Source organism: Callospermophilus lateralis, chromosome 1 (genome assembly GCF_048772815.1).
Source record: "Callospermophilus lateralis isolate mCalLat2 chromosome 1, mCalLat2.hap1, whole genome shotgun sequence".
Classification (NCBI taxonomy): domain Eukaryota; kingdom Metazoa; phylum Chordata; class Mammalia; order Rodentia; family Sciuridae; genus Callospermophilus; species Callospermophilus lateralis.
Window position 1 is genome coordinate 20,129,257 of NC_135305.1, and position 18,459 is coordinate 20,147,715.

Here is an 18,459-nt window from a genome sequence, read left to right on the forward strand (position 1 = left end):
TCTTGGTGTCATGCTGAGACTTTTCCTGCTTAAACCACTACCCAAAGGCAGGCTGCAAGGGAACCAAAGACAGGAACAAAAAGAAAGTTTGGCCTGCCTTAAAAGAAACGAGGCCCAGAATTAAGAGTCATAATGATTCCTTTGACACACAGAATTATTTATATATTTTAAGATGTAGTGAAGTTCCTGTGAACCAAAGAGGGTGGCAGCAGTTATTACCTTGCATCCTAAAAAAAAAAAAAAAATCTTTGTCACATTCACAAGTCATGTCATTGCTGTGCTAGTTGCTTTCCTTCCAGAGGATGGCCTCATCCTCCAAAGAGGATGATTAGACCTACACTTTTCCTTATAAACTACAGGGTGGGGAGGGGCAGCAAAGATTTTCTGTGTTCAGCCTCTGAGCCCTTCATGGATGTTACATCTTCAGAACAAAGATCGGGGTGGGGGGTGGCAGCTGAGTTTGTACAGCAGCCAAAAGACATTAGTGCGTATTCAGACTTGGAGCTGTGTAAATAGCAAACGTCTCTCCCAGCCTTGCCAGCTATTTGAACAGAGAGCTACGGAGGAAAGGGAAAGTTTGTGAATAAAATGTTTTGCCAAACTGAATGAGTCTTTTTACCGTCAATTATTGTAAAGGGCCTTTTTTTTTTTAACCTTCTGAAACAACTCATCAGACATTTGGTTTTTATCTTGAATTGTATGAGCATTGTTTCTTAATAAAAGTGCTACATTTCCTGCAGGTGTTTCCAATCACCATTACTTTTCAAGGGCCCACAGACGCTTTCAACGACTCTCCAGCTTTTACCTTGTAAGGTGGTGGCAGAATTTTTACTGTGAGCCATTGTCAACAGCCTGTCTTCCTAAGGCATTGTGGCACAGCTGGATTGATAAGAGGTCACTTCTCCAGCTACACTTCTGTTTCTGCTTCAGAAATTTCAAGTAGATCAGCCTACTTTTTTTGGATTTCTAGAGGTTCACAGTAGTAAGTTTCTTGTGGCCAGTCTCTCCAAACTGCTTTGTGTGAGTAGGCCTGTAGGTTGACTTTTATAGTGCAGCAATGACCAGCTCTATTTTAATATGCCACTATTGCACACAAAAGCCACTCTTAAAGCAGTTTTCCACACCATTTATTTTTAATTATGGTTTACTATAGCCTCCATGTACAGAACAGGGAGAGAGAAAAATAAATGAAACATTTTGCACTAGCTGTAGCAAAATTAAAATTCATCTCCTTAAGAATTGCAACACACTTATCAGAAGGACAGGGCTGGGTGTTCCTAAGCAGCTCGCGGAGCCTGCAATTGCAAGGTGGAATGGTCTCCAATTCTTGAGTCAGACCCAGTGCATGTTGGACTTTAAAATGTTACGGATTGCCAGCCTGAATAAAGGTGAGAGGCCAAGTTCTGGCTGAGTTCAACTCTAGCAAATTGTATAATCTCATCAGTGGAGCAGTGATCTGGTACCTGCAACAAAATACAATTACAGATAATGCAGCAATATATCCACCCAAGATACCTTTCTTTAATAAAAGCTATAAAATGTTGGTGAGTATCAGCAAAGATCCAATTTCTTTGTACTCTTATCTTAAAGCACCCATCAAAAATGAGTACAGATCAGTAACTTGAATATGTGTGCGTGTCAAAATTTTTCTTTTAAAAAGGAAAAACAAACATCTGGCTATGCAAATATTTGTTAATAATCAAAGCTTTTCAGTGATGTTCTTTATCTTAAAATTAATAAAATAGTCTCATTAAAATTAAGTTATTTTAATGTCTAGTTGTTTCTTAATCAGCACTTCAAGGATCTGGCATATGGCTCCATTATTACATATGACTCCATGATGCACAAATGCATTCTGAAGCTAAATAAGCTTATGATTATAATTACTGGAATTTATTATTTCCTGTAATAGCTCTGAATGAAGCTTACAGCATGAACACACTCCTTTCATGAAGGCCGTACATCTGTATTCATTTCCCAGAATCTTTACCATTGTTAAAATAATCTGGTTCATTCCAGAATTGAATAAAATGATACAGTAATAATAGTAAATATACATTTACTGTGTGCAAGGCGTTTCACTTAATATTAACTTATTTCACCCTTCAAATCCTTGATGTAAGGGAATTATCCTGTTTTATAGATGAGACTGAACACAGAGGAGATACCTAACTTGCTCAGTGGCTCATAAATGCTAGCGCTGGGATTTGAACCTTCAAAGATGATTCCAGAATTTGTAATCACTGCATGATGCTACCCCTAAAATCTCCTTAATGACACTATGCCATCTTCCTTTCCTTTTCCCTGTGTGGTGTAGGTGTATGCCGAATGTCATTATGAAGTCTTGGATGTATCTTCTTACCATATTGTTTCCAAAGAGCTAGTGAAGAAAAGAAACCCCAGAAAATTGGTAGCAAAACGACTCAGAACCAGTTGTGTCTCTTAGATGTTCACATCAGAATGTGAACATTACACCTGGTAACTGGAGCATGGCTTTCAGGTTAATCAACAATATCAAATGTACAGTATGGAAAGAAGTAATTACATCCCAAAACCTTTATCAATGATTTGCTTAAGAAGCTGTAATTTACAGCATGTTTAATGTATGTCTTTACTGTTCTTGTAGTGTCTCCAAGTTCTGTCCCAGAAAACATTTAAATTCTGTTCTCTTATCTACTTGGATAAATGCCATCTCTAAATTATACTTTGATAATAAATCTTCAATGTTATGCAAGGATACATCCTTGCGGTGATTCACTATCTTTGGCACAAATGACGTTTAATGCATTATCCATTATTCACTAGATTGCCTAATATCCTCCATTCAAACAAGAGTCAATGTTATAGTACTGCTCGAATTTTAGTTCTAGAGTGTCTCTGCAAATGTGTTTGCATATGTAATCTTGTCACAAAATGAAAACTGTTGACCCTTTTATACAAATTTTATTGGGATTATGTTGAACTGCATGTAGTGGAAACCCAAGCTTAAGTCACTTAACCTAATAGTTTATTTTTCACAGGAGGAAGGCAGATTGGGGTTGTTCACTCACTCAAGGAAGTTGTCAAGGAAAACAAGTGGAAGCTATTATAAAATGGCACATCTGCAAAAGGCCACATGTGTGTGCCCGCTAGTGCCAGGGGAGCAGTCAGATGGCTTCTGCTTCATTTCTGCCTTCCAAATCTCACAAGTACCTGCCATTAGAGGAATCTATCCCAGAACTCTGCTGGTAAAGATTATGGGCAATGTGGATTCCATTTATAGTTTGAGTGGGTCCCCCCAAAGGCTAATCAGTCCCTGGTGTAGCAATGTTGAGGTGGTGGAACCTTTAAAATGTGGGGCTTTTTGGGAGGTGCTTAGGTCATTGTGGGTGCCACACTCAGAAGGGATTAGTGAAGTTTTCACTAATTAGTTTCCCAGTTTCTAACCTCTAAAAGTAGGGAAAAAAAAGGAGCAAGCCTGGCCTTTGAATCTTTCTGGCTTCCTGTCTCACCATATGATCCCTTCTACATGTGGCCAGTTCCATTTGTTTCTCCTCCATATTGTGACACAGCCACGAGGGCCTTGCCAGGACACTGGCACCTTACTCTTGGACCTCCAGAATTATGAGCCACATAAACCTCTTTCCCTTACAAAGTACCAATTTTCGGGTATTTGTTGTAGCAACAGAAAACAGACTAATACATATGATTTGATTATTCCTTCGACTAATGAAAGTGTTATTGTCCTTTCCCTAGAGACCCAATGTCCCTTAGGTCACCATATCCAGCTCTAATTCAGTTGCAACCCTTTTGATTTCCTAAAACCTAAAGCCAAAAGTTTAAAAAGTTAAGCACACTTCTTATATAAAATAGAAAGGGGGGACTTGTTGCTTATAATAAAGTCGATTTGCTAATGTTAAAGTACTAATAAATTCATAACACAAGGAATAAATATGCAGAGTCATTATAGTCCTCATTTCAGCAACTGTTCTTGAGGCCATTGTTAGTATTTATAATGCTCTTACTCCACTTCTCATTCTGTGTTCCCTTATCCTGCCACTCCAGGTGGGCATGGGTCTTGACCTTGTGGAATGACCCAAACCTTCATGCCTGGTGAGTCTAATCCTCTTCCTCTTCCTAGTGGTATTGACTTCATTGACTTTTGCCTCTAGATATGTAAGTACTGAGAAAGGTACCTGGGGTAGCCTCAATCAAATAGAACTTATCCTCAGAACATAGCAAGAATCCTATTTTCCCTTGAGAGCCAGGATCAACTCCCCAGCAGTGACCATAATTTTTCTCTTTTCCTATTGTGTCAGTGGCATAGAAGGCAGATGAGACCAGATGATAGTCTCAATTCCCTTCTCAAATGAACCCTCACTGCATTCCTGGGTGATGGATGGTGTTCCTCCCTTGAGAACTGAAGTTTCTAGACAATCAGCAATTCAAGCTGTGGACACGAGAAATAATAGTTTTTCACCTGAGTTATTGGGGTAGCAGCAAGAAGCCATTTGACTCCTACCTCCAAATTCTTGGACCCCGTGTTCTCTGTAGGGTGGAAAGTTCCTATCTTTCTGCTGCCGTTGTAGCCATATTTTGTAAGGCAGCAAATTTTCATTGACGTTAAGGTTCACCTACATTCAAACCAGGCAAACCAGGATACGTCAACTTTTGTCAACTTACCAGCATCTTTTTTTTCCTGACTGCTACATGAACAAGGCCTCAGGTGTTTGTTACCTGTTTAATACAACCTGAATGGCATAATGAGATCTGGCTTAGTTTAACCCTTCTATAATGTCTTCCTTAAACACCGCTTTCATACGTGCAAATGGAACACACATACATTAGCAGTGTTTCTGCTGCAAATCCTGAAAGCTATATTTTTTCTCTTGCTTGCTTTCTTTTGTGGGCCCATCTTATGTGTGTTAAATCTAGGAAAAGATGTTAGCGAAAGGAGAAAACCAGGTGGGGAAGAAAGAGATGAAAACACTCTCTGACAGTTCACTCCGTTTTGCAGCTGTGAGAGCCGCAGGTTGGAATGTGTTACTGCTCTCACCAGGCTAATTAATTCTCTCTTTTTAAAAGAGCCACGTCTCCTTCCTTCAATCAGTGTCAACAGCCAATTACAATCTTTCATCACCCAAAGTGTAATAATGCAAATGTTATCAAGAAAGAAAACAGTTAGACTGACAAGATTAGCAATTCGCTCCTTCTTTCTTAATCTTGTAATCGCATGGTATGCAGCAGTTCACAATAATACACGCCCAAGTTTGCTGGTAAATTACTCTAGAAAGGCCTAGTGTAAATTCCCCATCGTGTCATGGCTACGCTTGGTGCAGAAGCGCATGTCTTCTTGTAGGAGACACGGGATGAATTAAGATCACCTCCTCAGAGACTTTTCTCCTCCTCCATTACCCACTGCAGAAGGTTATTAATTATGTGAAGCGAGGCATACTTGGTGAATACATAACTGTGGCTGGCTTTTTGGGGCAACAGAAATCCGAGACAGCTGACAGTGACAGAAGGTATTTCGCCAGTGCTAAGATTAACACTTTGTTGTCATCTGCTGCAAGACAGAAAGCTTCTTGCCTTATGGGGGTCAAGTATTTGTTGATATCACTTGGAATTTGTCCCTAAAGTCTTCTGGAAGTCCAACTTTGTTATCAGTCGTCAAGAATCACACTCCCCCCCCCCCAGGGTGTGAGTGTTTGGGTATGCCTTGGGGACCACAAACTGGATTGTGATGGAAATGACACATAATTGATATTGATATGGAGAAATTGATTGAAAGGACTGCTTCCTAGCCCATATTCTGCCAGGCTAGTGGAGCTCTCAAGCTCCATCTTGGCACAGCCCCTTGATTTCCCTAGGCTGGAACAAAAACCCAGGAGGCTTGTGTGATTCTTAGAAAATGAATGAGGGGTTCTGAATTTCTGCCTGATCTTAGTTCCTGGGCCCCACCGGACCCTGCAGCTCCAGTGCCTGTCCCTGAAACACTGCCTTGACTTCCCCCGGGTTCAAACCCTGCAGAAAAAAAGCACCAGATTGACCAGAGTGGGGCAATCAAAGCCAGGCAAAGAGCTCTGAGGGAAGAAAAAGGATGGGAAGGCAGGCAAGGAGCTGGCGCCTGGTTCAGAGCTCTGTCCGCCTGATGTCACTGTCCTAGTTTCCAAGAGGAGTTACCACCAGGCCACCACCTTCTCTGTGAAGGAGATGGTGCTGTGCGTGCCCATGTGACCTGTGGGCGCCCCCGCCTCTGCTACTGCACCTGCACCCATTGCTTGACTGGAGACCCTAAAGGAGAATTTCTTCTCCGTGGGTGGCCTCAGACTTTCAGTCAATCTTGAAGTTCTTATCAGAGAGCAAGCACATTTCTTTCAGAACCTTCCATCAAGGAACCTGGAACACATCCCCAGTTTCCTACAGTCCCTTTCGTCATTTCTGCCAGGGCATCTCTAGGAAGCCACTCAGGTGGAAACTGCTACAGTCCTCCCATTGGGTGCACCTGCACCCGTTCCTTGACTCGTGACCCTGTGAGGGAACACCACAGCAAGGCAGGACCATCAGGCTCTGCAGTAGCCCCCACTGGAGTTGCACATGGTCAACACAGGAACAGACCTTGGCAGACAGTAGCTAATGTGGCAAAATAAAATACAAAAATTTCTTAATGAAAAAGTGTCCCCAAATCCCCAAATCATCCTTAAGTAGCCTAAATGTACTCATAGCAGGTACTTTATGAGAGATATTACTGAGCTCATTAAGCTTCCTGCTGTGTGTTTGACAATCTCCTGCCAAGGCAGAATGAAACAAAACCAAACCACACATGCTGGGATGAGGACCCTGCAGTCCAAACCACACGGCTAAGGTGTCCAGGGCACACACGCATCATCATAACAGTCTACAGGTGTCCAAAGTGCCTGTGAAAGTACATCATGAACCTCTCTCATTTCCAATATCCAGAATGCCCTCAGGGGATGAAGCTAACTTCCTGTTTTGCAAAAAAGAAAATATGATGATAAATTGTGATTTAGAATTTATGAATAATGACAGGTTATTGATAATGAGCTATGAAGAACTCAGGATTCTTCTTAGTTTTTAAATGTGCTATTCTACTTAACTGTCGCATACCACTGTTCACAGACAGAATCTCTAAGATATAAAAATACCAAGCTGAAAAATTGGGTGCTAATTTCAAGGCACTTGCAATCAATGTAATAATTACACTTATCAGTGATTCCTGTTACCCAGGAACAACTACTGAGAAATATTGATTTATTTATTTCAAACTTTTGCTAGGCCAAAACTAGGATACAGGGCTGGGGATGTGGCTCAATCGGTAGCGCACTCACCTGGCATGCATGGGGCGCTGGGTTCGATCCTCAGCACCACATAAAAATAAAATAAAGATGTTGTGTCCACTGAAAATTAAAAAATAAATATTAAAAAATTATCTCTCTCGCTCTCTCTCTCTAAAAAGAAACAAACAAACAAAAAAAAAACCCAAAAACTAGGATACAAATATGCACTTCTGCACTATTTAGTTCATTATTTAAGGTTGCTTTATATGCACTTTTTATATTCTTTGAAAATGTAAGTTTTAATGACTTCATGACAATTTATTATGTGACTATTCCATGGTTGCTTAAATAGATTCATTATTGTTGAACATTTAGCACTTTATGTGTTCAAACTTTATTATAAATAAGGTTCCCATGAACATCTTTTTGCATAAATCTGTCTGCATTTATCAAACTTATCTCTTAGAATAAATGTAAATGTATTGGCCTACCACGTATGAAGATTTTAAAATTCTTAAAAATATATGGTCAATGGGGCTGGGGCTGTAGCTCAGTGGTAGAGCACTTGCCTAGCATAGATGAGGCACTGGGTTTGATCCTCAGCACCGCATAAAAAAAATAAAGTTATAAAAAAATTTAGAAAAATATATGGCCAAAATTTTGTAGAGCTATACTTTACATAATTAACTAGTCCAGTATTTATTGAGCAAGCTACTATGAACTAGATAAGGTACTAGGAAGGTGCTGGAGGCCAAATCAATGGGGTCCCTATTCTCACAGAATTTATCAAGAACATCAATTAAAAACAAGAATCTTTGTATATTTAAAGTTAAATTTCATGCCAAATTTAAAACTTTGGGTAAGGAAAAGGAATGAAAAGAAAGCTTTGACTCTCAGAACACCATTTATGCAAATAATTCCAACAAACAAATGGTATTAAATTTTGCTAAGCAACATAGCAGCTGTCAAATTGCCCATAAATTATGCATTGTGTTCAGTTAGTTAAAGTTATGAAGGAATATTAGAAATTGGTTTAAATACAAATGGTACTACAAGGGAGAAATAAAAAATAATTATTTTACTTCCTAATTTAAAAACAAAAATGAATAATTCACATACCAAAGGGATTAACCATTTATTTTTTCAGTTATCTTGGAAAAACTGCCCAAAATTCTAGGAATGGGGAAACTGATGGGGAAGGAAGAGACTGTTAGATATTTCTATATATGTGATTGGTTGAGCTGACATGAAGGGTCCCCTTTTGTTCCAAATCCACACACTGCAGAACAGTGTACTGAGGAAGGAAGGGAGGAAGAAGAGGTGGAAGGAGAAAAACCAGGCACAAGCTAAGAGAGCAGATTATATCTGTAGAACTGGTAAGGCTGGATACTCAGCCTCTATTTAAAAACTCTTAAAAGCAATAAATGACAACCAAATTAAAAAACAAGCCAAAAAAAAAAAAAAAAAAAACCCATGGATTGTGTCTCACAAAAATAGCTATTTCACAGAATTGAAGGGAAAAAAAATCTCATTGACCATCAAATATAAGAGAATACTCAATCTCACAGGTAAATAGGCAGATGCAGCCTGTATCCAGAGTGATATAGCATATCACATCGTGGCCCAAACCGAAAAGTTACCAAGTGCTAAGTGTTAAGGACTGTATCAACAAGAGCTTTGTATACACTATGGTGGCGTACAAATTGGTAATCCTGACTTGGAAAATAATTTCATATTATCCCTAGAGGCTGAAGATGCAACTAACCTGTGGACAAAATTCCTCTTCTGGCTCTGTCAAGAAACATGCCTGTGTGCCCAACCAGGCACATCATGTACAAGAGTATTCATAACAGAACTGCTTTTTTTGGGAAAACAAAAAACAAAAACCCTGAAAAGACCAAAATTGCCATTGACAAGAGCATGAAAAAATGGGAAATGAATGAATGAACTCCAGCTTCACTCATAAGCAAAGATGAATCTCAAAAATCAAAGTTGAATGTGAAAATCCATTCTCAGAAGACCATAGACAGAATGGTAGTGTTTTCATAAAGCTCAAAAAATAACAACTTCAAACACTATGTCCTGTTAAGAAAACTGAAGGTAACAGCCATCTGGAAACTCAGGACTGTGGTTATCTCTACCTTCCTGGGCTTACGTTTTAAGAGGGGAACACAGTAAACAAGCTAAATAATTAAATGGCAGAGAGTCCCAGTGCTCTGAGACAAATGAGGCAAGGGAAGGGTACAGGTGGGGTCGGGGTAGGATCTGTAGACAGAGATTTTGAATAGGATGATTAGGAAGGACCTGAGACAATGATGTGAGCCCAGATCTGACAAGGAGAGGGAGGGAGCCCTGTGGTTTTGTGGGCCAAGCGTGTTGGGGAGAGTTACAGGAAGTGTATGCTCTCTATCCACAGCTTAATTACATCCGGGGAAGGTCAGCCTGTCAGCGCTGGTGCAAAAGAAGCCTCCAATATCCTTCACCTTGCCGTTCCTGTTTCTTTTCCCTCCTTCGTCTGGCTTTCTGAATCACATACAGTATTGATTGGGTCTTTAAGGACCTGCCCCAAGAACAAGCATGTATAGTTATTCTTTAGGTAAACGTATTGGCGCAAGCAAAATCATTATTTTGAATTCAGTTAGATCAGGAATTTTGCTACAATTTTAGGGGAAATAGATTAGATCACTATACCTAAGCTCAATAATCCAGTCAATATAAAATTTAAATATTCCACAGTGGCAAAGTGAGAATATTTTCGCTTTACAATTGGTAGAAAGTACTGTTTCTTATAGGAGTTAGAGCATTAGAGACATGCATTAGGATAATAGAATTTTCAAGAGAACCTTATAAACTAGGGCGAAAATTAGATTTGGGGCTTTAGTGACTAGGATTCTAATTTAACATGCTGTGGAATTCACCTCATCAAATTGCTAAACTAATCTCTCATGCCAACAACAGCCTGGGTTAATAAAAAAAAAAAACCTGAAGCTTTTCGTATGTTAATAAATAAAAGAAAATATAAAACGGCAGAACTTTTTCCTTCTTAAATGCAAGCAAGTTAGTGGTGCCACTTTGATTTGATGGAGGCCTTCTAATTAGTGGATCAAATTGCTTTCATTTTTCATAGTTCTTGTTCAACAAAACTTGCTGCATATGCTTTTTAAAACAGTGATACCTAGATTCTGTCTGGTGCTAGGCTGATTATTGTACTGAGCAACTGTTCATCATGTGTTGATTTCATCATCTTTTTAAACAGCACCCTCTGCTATCAACAGGGTTTGGGATGGGACTGTTTTCATTAATTAAACGTTTTGGGGAAGAGTTTTCACAGATGACCACTGTTCAAAAAAGGACGAACACAACAGTGCTTATACATTCAGAAATCTAAATAGCACATTTGCAAATATGCACACGGTATCTCATCAACACTGTTATGAAAAGTCTTTGTACTTTGTATATATTTTTTGTTTTGTTTTGTTGAGTGGAGATCTTGCTAAGTGGCTTCAGGTCTCACTAAGAGCTAGGCTAGCCTTGAATTTGTAATCCTCCTGCCTCAGCCTTGGGTCATGCTTCTTCTGAATGCCGGGGATTACAGGCCTGCACCACCACCGCACCCAGCTGAAAAGTCTTCAAGTGGTTTGATGTGGTTTAGGAGAAGAGGCAAGGTAATTCTCCCTGGGCCCTCTCACTTCTTCTCCTGCAGAGGCAGTGCTTGGGCCTGGCACTGAGAGACCATCTCGCCACAGGATTCTAAGAGTTGTTGTTACTCACAGACTTACAGCTAAGGTCTAGTTTTCCCACTTTTCTTTCTAGTTTATGTGCTTTACTAAGGAGATAATATCATGCATATATGGATATACGATAAATGTAAATATATATGTATGTTATACAGATATATGTATTATTTTAATGAGTTTTTCCTCGCTGTTTTTATTCTTTTGTTTTCAACTTATATTCATTCATAAATTTAACTATTTAATCCCTTTATTTTGTCCTTTAAGATTTGTTATTGTATGTCTTTATTTAACTATTTAATACTAATTTTGAACTTTGAGAAATTCATGTTTTATTTAATAAGTCTACTATGGAACTTTTCTACACTATGGTATGCTTTTTTTTAACTTGGATTTTTATTCTTGATTTCTTGTTTTTAAGCTTTTAAGTATCTTAACTAGTTCAATTTTTCTATTCCATAAATTATTTGCTTTCTTACATGCATGAATATAAACAGAAAGATTGACTCCATATGACCTACCCATGGAATGATGAATTATTATGTATGCTAAAATGCTTCTGGGAGTGAAAGAGAGCCTTGTTAATAATTTTGCTGGGACAAGAGGCATAAACTGGAACAGCCCCAAGCACAGCAGGGTGCAGGATCACTCAACCCACAAGGGAATTTTTAGGTCCTCCCCTGCCGCAGCGTTCCCAAGGATCATGAAATGGAGTAGCATTTCTCATTTCCCTAATAGATCTTTCACATTTTTCCAGTCTGTCTTGCCAGACACACTTATAAAAATAGCCAATGACCATTTATCATTTTCATAAGGGCTTTACATGGACAATTCTGGGAGGAATGGGGCATAAACTTCCCTTGAATATAAATGTGACCTCTTCCCAAACTATGGGATGGGGTAGCTCTTCATAGTGGGGCCCCTGCGCTATCATGAGTTTCTGTGTGTCCAGAATCCAGTGGTCTCTGCTTTCCTTCTCAGTGGACTTGGGACCAAGTCCCCACAAGGTGCCATCACTCAGGAGGGAATGGTCATAGGAAGGAATCATTGGCCCTGGTCTCTCTGCAATCCTGGATGACTTGGTGACAAAAATACACATCCATAGGGAAATGGCACTGAGGAGACCTTGGCAGGCTGCTTTCCGCTTCCTTCTAAAATGCACATTCTGACATTTTTATGTGTATTTGGGGGTTTGACTTTCCTCCCTAGGCAACAGGGGTTTCTTGATATATGCAGTTTTCTGTTCTTTCTGTCATTATGGGGACCTAAGAAGTGGCTAAGGCTAGAGTTAGTTGTAGTAGGGCTTTTTTTAAAAAATGGGAGAGCCATGATTCTGCTGAATGCCTTCTTGTCCAACAGAACCCTCAGAGACTGCCAGAACTTTAAAGGGGTCCATACTATCTCCTCAAAGAGACTTTGGCTGCCCGTGAGGAGCAGCAGATCCCTTGTAATCATTATTGCTACCATGTTTTGTTGAATTGAGAATGTTATAACATATACCATCATTTTATATTCCACCAAGAAAGAAAAACAATGCTGCCAATTCAACTGTGGCATGCCATCAATTTAAAAATGTGCCCTGATTTTACAGATATTAAAGTGTGAAAAATGTGTTTCATAGAATCAATAGGATAATTTTTTTGGCCTTCCATCTTCCACCACTTGATTATTAATTTCTCTTCCAAGACCCAGCCACAGGGGGTTGGACAACTGAAGCTAGAGACCTGCCTCCTGTTCTTCAGCCTGATTCATTACGTGACTCCACCAATCCCTTAGCCCCTACACTTCAGTGAAGTGACATCTCCAGCAGACCCTCCATGATTGAGTGCTGACTAAATTAATTAAAATCAGACTCCTGGCAAATGACTGAACCAGGACTTGAACTCAGGGATTCTCATGCAGGTGACTTATATTCTAGTGTCTCCCTACATATTTAGAGCTTCTCCAATAATTGTTTTGGTGGGCAGGGATGGGGAGAATTATGAATTTTGTATTATGTAGTCTATATTGGAAGACATTACAACAAAAGGCCTCCTTAAATCAAGATGGTATTTGATGCTTATAAGCTATTGACAATGTGGTCCCCACATTCATAGAGCACCCCCTTTGGGACAACTGGAAAAGAAATGTCTCTGAAGTCTTGTCATCAAGAATAGCAGTGCTGCTGCTGAGCAACTATTATTCAACTTTAAGGTTATCATGAATCTTGAAACTGTGGAAGGGATCATGCTTCCTTCTTTGGTGGGGCAATTAGGACACTTGTTTTTGTGATCCACCTCTACCAACTAGGGCTTGCATTTGATACATTAAACATCATCTTTTTGTTGTTGTTGTTTTATTTTTTTCCTCTTTGCCCAATATCTTTCCCTTTTCATGTTACTAATGGAATTGAATTTATTACTGTAAGTGTCCTCAAACCCTTTTGGAATGAGATGGTATACCAGTATGTACACACACACATACATACATACATCTTTATGAACTTTTGAAATCTTACTGCTTCCCAGAATTTGAAGTTTTAGGTTAATATGGCAGCATATTAGCAACTACCTAACTTAACTTTCCATTCAGTGAGTGATGAGATGAATTAGTGGTGTTTCCACTGAACGTAACATCCTGGGTATAACATAAAGAAAATATATCCTGAGATTAGAATAAATGTTAAAAACAAACAAATAAAAACCCCAGTTACCTGTTTCGTTTCATCTTTCAAGGTGGAATAGAGAAATCACGTGGACTTCTCTTCACTGTAGAACTATTCAGACATTCTCTGCTATCTTCACTTCCCCTTCTGGCTTTAACATTTGACAATGAGAAAGGTATCATAAAATAATTGATAGTAACACTGAAACTGCTAAAGGTGTAGAGAGGGGCAAAATAATACAAATATTGTACTTAAGCCAAAACAGCCCTTAAAGATTTATTTTGTAAAAAAAATGGTGAAGTTCTATAAACTAAGTCTATAATTTTTAATTAAATTTATAGTTGTGGGAATGGGAAAGACAGGAGAAATAAAAATAATTTAAATTATAGATATACATCAGGGTAGGAAAATATATATCTTCCAAATTAGTACAAATGAAAACAGTAAAATATATAGCAAGAGACATAAACCAATCAGTGAAATGGCAAAAAAAAAAGTCTCAAATTCATCAGAAAATATAAACAAAGTGATAGAAATAGGACTCAGTAACTTACAGGCATTATTAGAGTTATTAATACTAAATAAAAAGAGTTTTGCTCCTTAAATGAAGTACAAGGCAGATTCAGATGAGGTTAAAGAAGAACAATGAGACCAAAATTAAATTACATAGAAAGAATAAGATTAAAAGGATAGGTGTATCAGGCAAATAAAAATAATCACAGGTGGCACCGATATTATCAAAGAGAAGTTCAAAGCAAAACAATTTAATAGAACAATGAACAAAAGGACTCTTTTATATTGAAACAAGATGAAATCTATAATTATGATAATAGCCCTCAGCATTTATGAGCTGATTAACATAACATCAAAATTTATATAGCAAAAAACTATTTGATATATAAGAAGAAAGATACAAAAACATAATTATAGTGTGATATTAAAATACAATATCATCTATTCCAGAACCAGTTGGCAAAAATAAAAAGCTGTTTCTAGGTAGTTTAAATAACACAATTGGTAAAACTTAATTGGTAGATGTAGCAAAAATTTTTAAAGTTTTTTTATTTCTTCTTTTTAGACATGCATGACAGTAGAGTGTATTTTGACATATTATACATACATGGAGTATAACTTATTCTGCTTCAGCAGGCCTTCTCTTACACAATGCTAGTGGAGGAAGAAGAAAGTAAATCATTATTGTTGGGGCCAGGTAGAAGTCTAAGTTCTGCCTTTGACCTTTGTAGACATTCAGGGTGGAAAGGAGAAGAGGGATTTATCATTAAAGTTGGGTGGGAGTAGAAATTTAGGGTGCCTAATTGGTGTACACTGGTACCAACAGTTAAGGTTGGGATGTGAGGTGTTCCCCAAAAGCTCATGTTGGAGACAGTGCAATAAAGATTTGGAGGAGAAATGATTGTGTTATAGCCTTAACCTAATCAGTGAATTAATCCCCTGATAGGGATTAACTGAGGGGTAAATAAAGTGGTCGGGTGTGGCTGGGGCATAGCTTTGGGGTATATATTGTATCTGGCAAGTGGAGATACACTTGCCTTCTGTTCACCATGTGAGCTGCTTCCCTCTGCCACACTCTTCCTCCATGATGTCCTGCTTGAAGAAATGGAGCTGGCCTCTGAAACTGTAAGCCCCCAAATAAACATTTCCTCCTCTAAACAATTGTTCTGGGCAGGTCCTTTAGTCACAGCAGTGAAAAGGCTGACTAAAACTCTAACCTAGAAGAGATGGGGAGGGTACTTCATTACTGCTTCCCTCCAGTCTCCACCGAGACTGCGAAGAGAAGGGTCAGTGGTGGAAGTCCTGGCTCTCCACGAGACCTTCTCTCACTCTCCAGGGGGAAGGAAGAGAAGTATTCATTACTACCCAAAGTTTAATAAATATCAGCTCCCCAAGTGACCTTTGATGACTATGGGGGAAGGTTATTGTTAATATTGGGCAGTGGCAAAAGTCCTGGCTGTCCACAAGACCTTCTCTGACATTACCGTAGCCGAAGGCAAAAGCCTCTGTGACGGGTGTGGGAAGGGAGGGTGGGCCATGGTATTTTCCCGTGGTGTCTGGCTGCGGCTGTCTCACAAGGCTGCCCCTTTCCTATTCTTGTGACTAGAGAGAACAAGCTTTAGTTTGGGATTTGTATGCATTTGTGTTTCGGGATTATAGTTTACTTAGCACTCAGTTCAGGATATAGGAGGCAAAAAGGAAACCAGAGAACTCATCATCATGTTCCTACTCAGTTCATGAGAGGCTTAGCTTATCCGCCTTCTTTCCACCTCTCAGGGTCTTCTTATGCTTGTTTTATATATAATTTCCAATGTATGAGCTGTATTTAGAGGGAGAAATCGGGAAAAATAAATCTTCATGTTGTCTGAAATTGGAACTATTATTTTTATATCTTCAAGTATATCTAAAATATCTCATAATGATTTTGAAAAGGTCAGAGGATGTCTGTGAAAGTCAAATTATTCCTTATAGATGCTGGGGACACTGTGGCCCACCCTCTACCTCCCCACTTCTCTGGAAAAGATCGACTCTCTTTCTCCTGCTTGCTCTTGTTCTCTCCTCCAAGTCCCTGGACCCCTTCTTCTCAACCCTAAGGAAAAAAACTTTACTCCTACTTGAGAAGGGGACTATGTGGAAGAAATAAGCCAGTAGCAAATCATGTCATACCCAAGCATAAGTTACAGAAAAGAGTGTTGTTACAGAGGGGCTAATATTTTAAAAGGGAAAGTCAAGGGCTGGGAGGTAGCTCAGTGGTAGAGCACTTGCAGAGGATGTACATGCCCAGGTTTTGAGCCCAAGTACTATAAAAATGAATAAAGAAAAGAAAAGGGGGAGTTGTTAGAAGATTCTAATAATTGAAATATTTAAGAATTAATGCAGTATGATGTGGACACTCCTATTCCCACTAGTCATCCACTTACTAGCCACAAGGATGTGCTTCAATATTTTAGCAATGGAGATAAGTTTACTGGCACATATTTACTCAATGATTTTTTTTTCCTGCAAAAGACAGGGAGTGAAATAACAAGATGGTGAAAGTTGTTTTAAAATATTTTTAATGACAAAGCAGTACATAATCAGAGTTTGGAAAAGGTGAAATAAAAAAATTACCTGATACTCTTTAGTCCCTCATATTGCTAAAGGAAGTTAAGAACTCACCAAAACTACATTAATTAATTCCCTTCGAGAGGTACAGTTGACATGTTGGCCACAAATTAAATGGAACTCTACGGTTCTTTCATAATTAAGACAAAATAATTCAATTCTCTAGCATACCCACTTAAGTTATAAATGGATACATTAAAATCTTCAGCGGATGATCCCCATTGGATATATCCAAAAATCACTACACACATAGCAATGCAGAAACCTTGGGAGATTTTGACATCTGATATTTCAGAGCAGGAAGCAGCTGGAAAAATCATTTGTAGCTATGGGAAAAACTGAAAAGACATTTTTAAAAGCTAAGAATAACATTTTAAAACAAGAAAAATAATAAAAGATAAAATAAATTAAAAACGCAATTCAGAGAATCATAACAGAAATTGATTGAGAAAATTAAGGCAGGTGGAACATTCTTTAGTAGGTTGGTGGTTGAGGGAGAAACGGCTGAGAGCCGTGGCCTGGTAAGACACAGGGATTGGACATTATCAAAGCCAGTTTTCCATGTTAAAGATCAAATGTCCGGTGCTCGTCTATTTGTAGCCCTGAGGAATTGGCGGGAGGACAGGTTTGGTGTTGGAACCTGGGCGAACTGTAACTGTAGCAGAGTGTCTTTTGGGTTGGAAAGTCCTTTTATCATATGAAGATGACTGTTTATGCAGTGCTGGAAAATATTAAAGAGAAAAGATCCAGTAATATAGTTAATCCGCTGGTACACTAAACAAAGAAAATAAGCATTGTATGTTGTAAGCAAGCGTTAGAATAAGTTTTAGGATTTGTTTATGACAAACTATATTGAATAAATTACACTGAAAAAGAAAAAATAGGTGAAGAGGTCAGATATATCATGTGGAAAATTGAACAAGCTTTACATTGTGTAGACTTGCCCAAGGACCAGAAGGCTTTTCAGGAAGCAATTTCTCAGCTCCTCTTCCACCCTGCTTACACCCTCTGTAACAATGTCCCATGCCATATTCTTTCATTACCATATACATGCAGCCAAGAGAATGCTCAATCAGTAAAAATCCATATTTACAATGGAGGGAAATTCTATGTTGTTTCATTTACCCTTACCTAACTACCTCCCTAGCACACCACAGTGTGGTTCGAGGGAAATGCAGTCATGTACTAGTACCTTTCTGTGAACCAGAGAGAGTAGAGCATACCTGTTTTATAATGTTCTAACCCGTCTGGAGGCTGTCTGATTGGTCTCTGCGTCACCTAATGAAAAATTCATATATCCCAAAGAGGCACAACTGGGATCTCAAACTAAGGAAAGTCACAGGAAACAGTAGGAATGGCTCATGGAAACCACACAAGGAATCAAGGAATACAATTATAGAGCTAACGTCCAAAGAAGCAGCAGAAATACAACCCTTAGGAAAATAAGACCTTTAAAAGCAGCTCTGTATACTGGGGAAATGGGGAAAAGCCAATAAACAGGCACCAGTGAAAACGCATACCCAGAAAAGTCCTAAAAAGTTAAGCTTTCATGCATTTTGGACACACTCTGATAATTGATGAAGGTGTTGCCCTGCACTCGTCCAGTGTGCAATATGGCTGTTTTTTCAAATGCCCAATTTTCAACAAAAGATTATAAGGTATACAAAGAAACAGGAAAACATGGCTC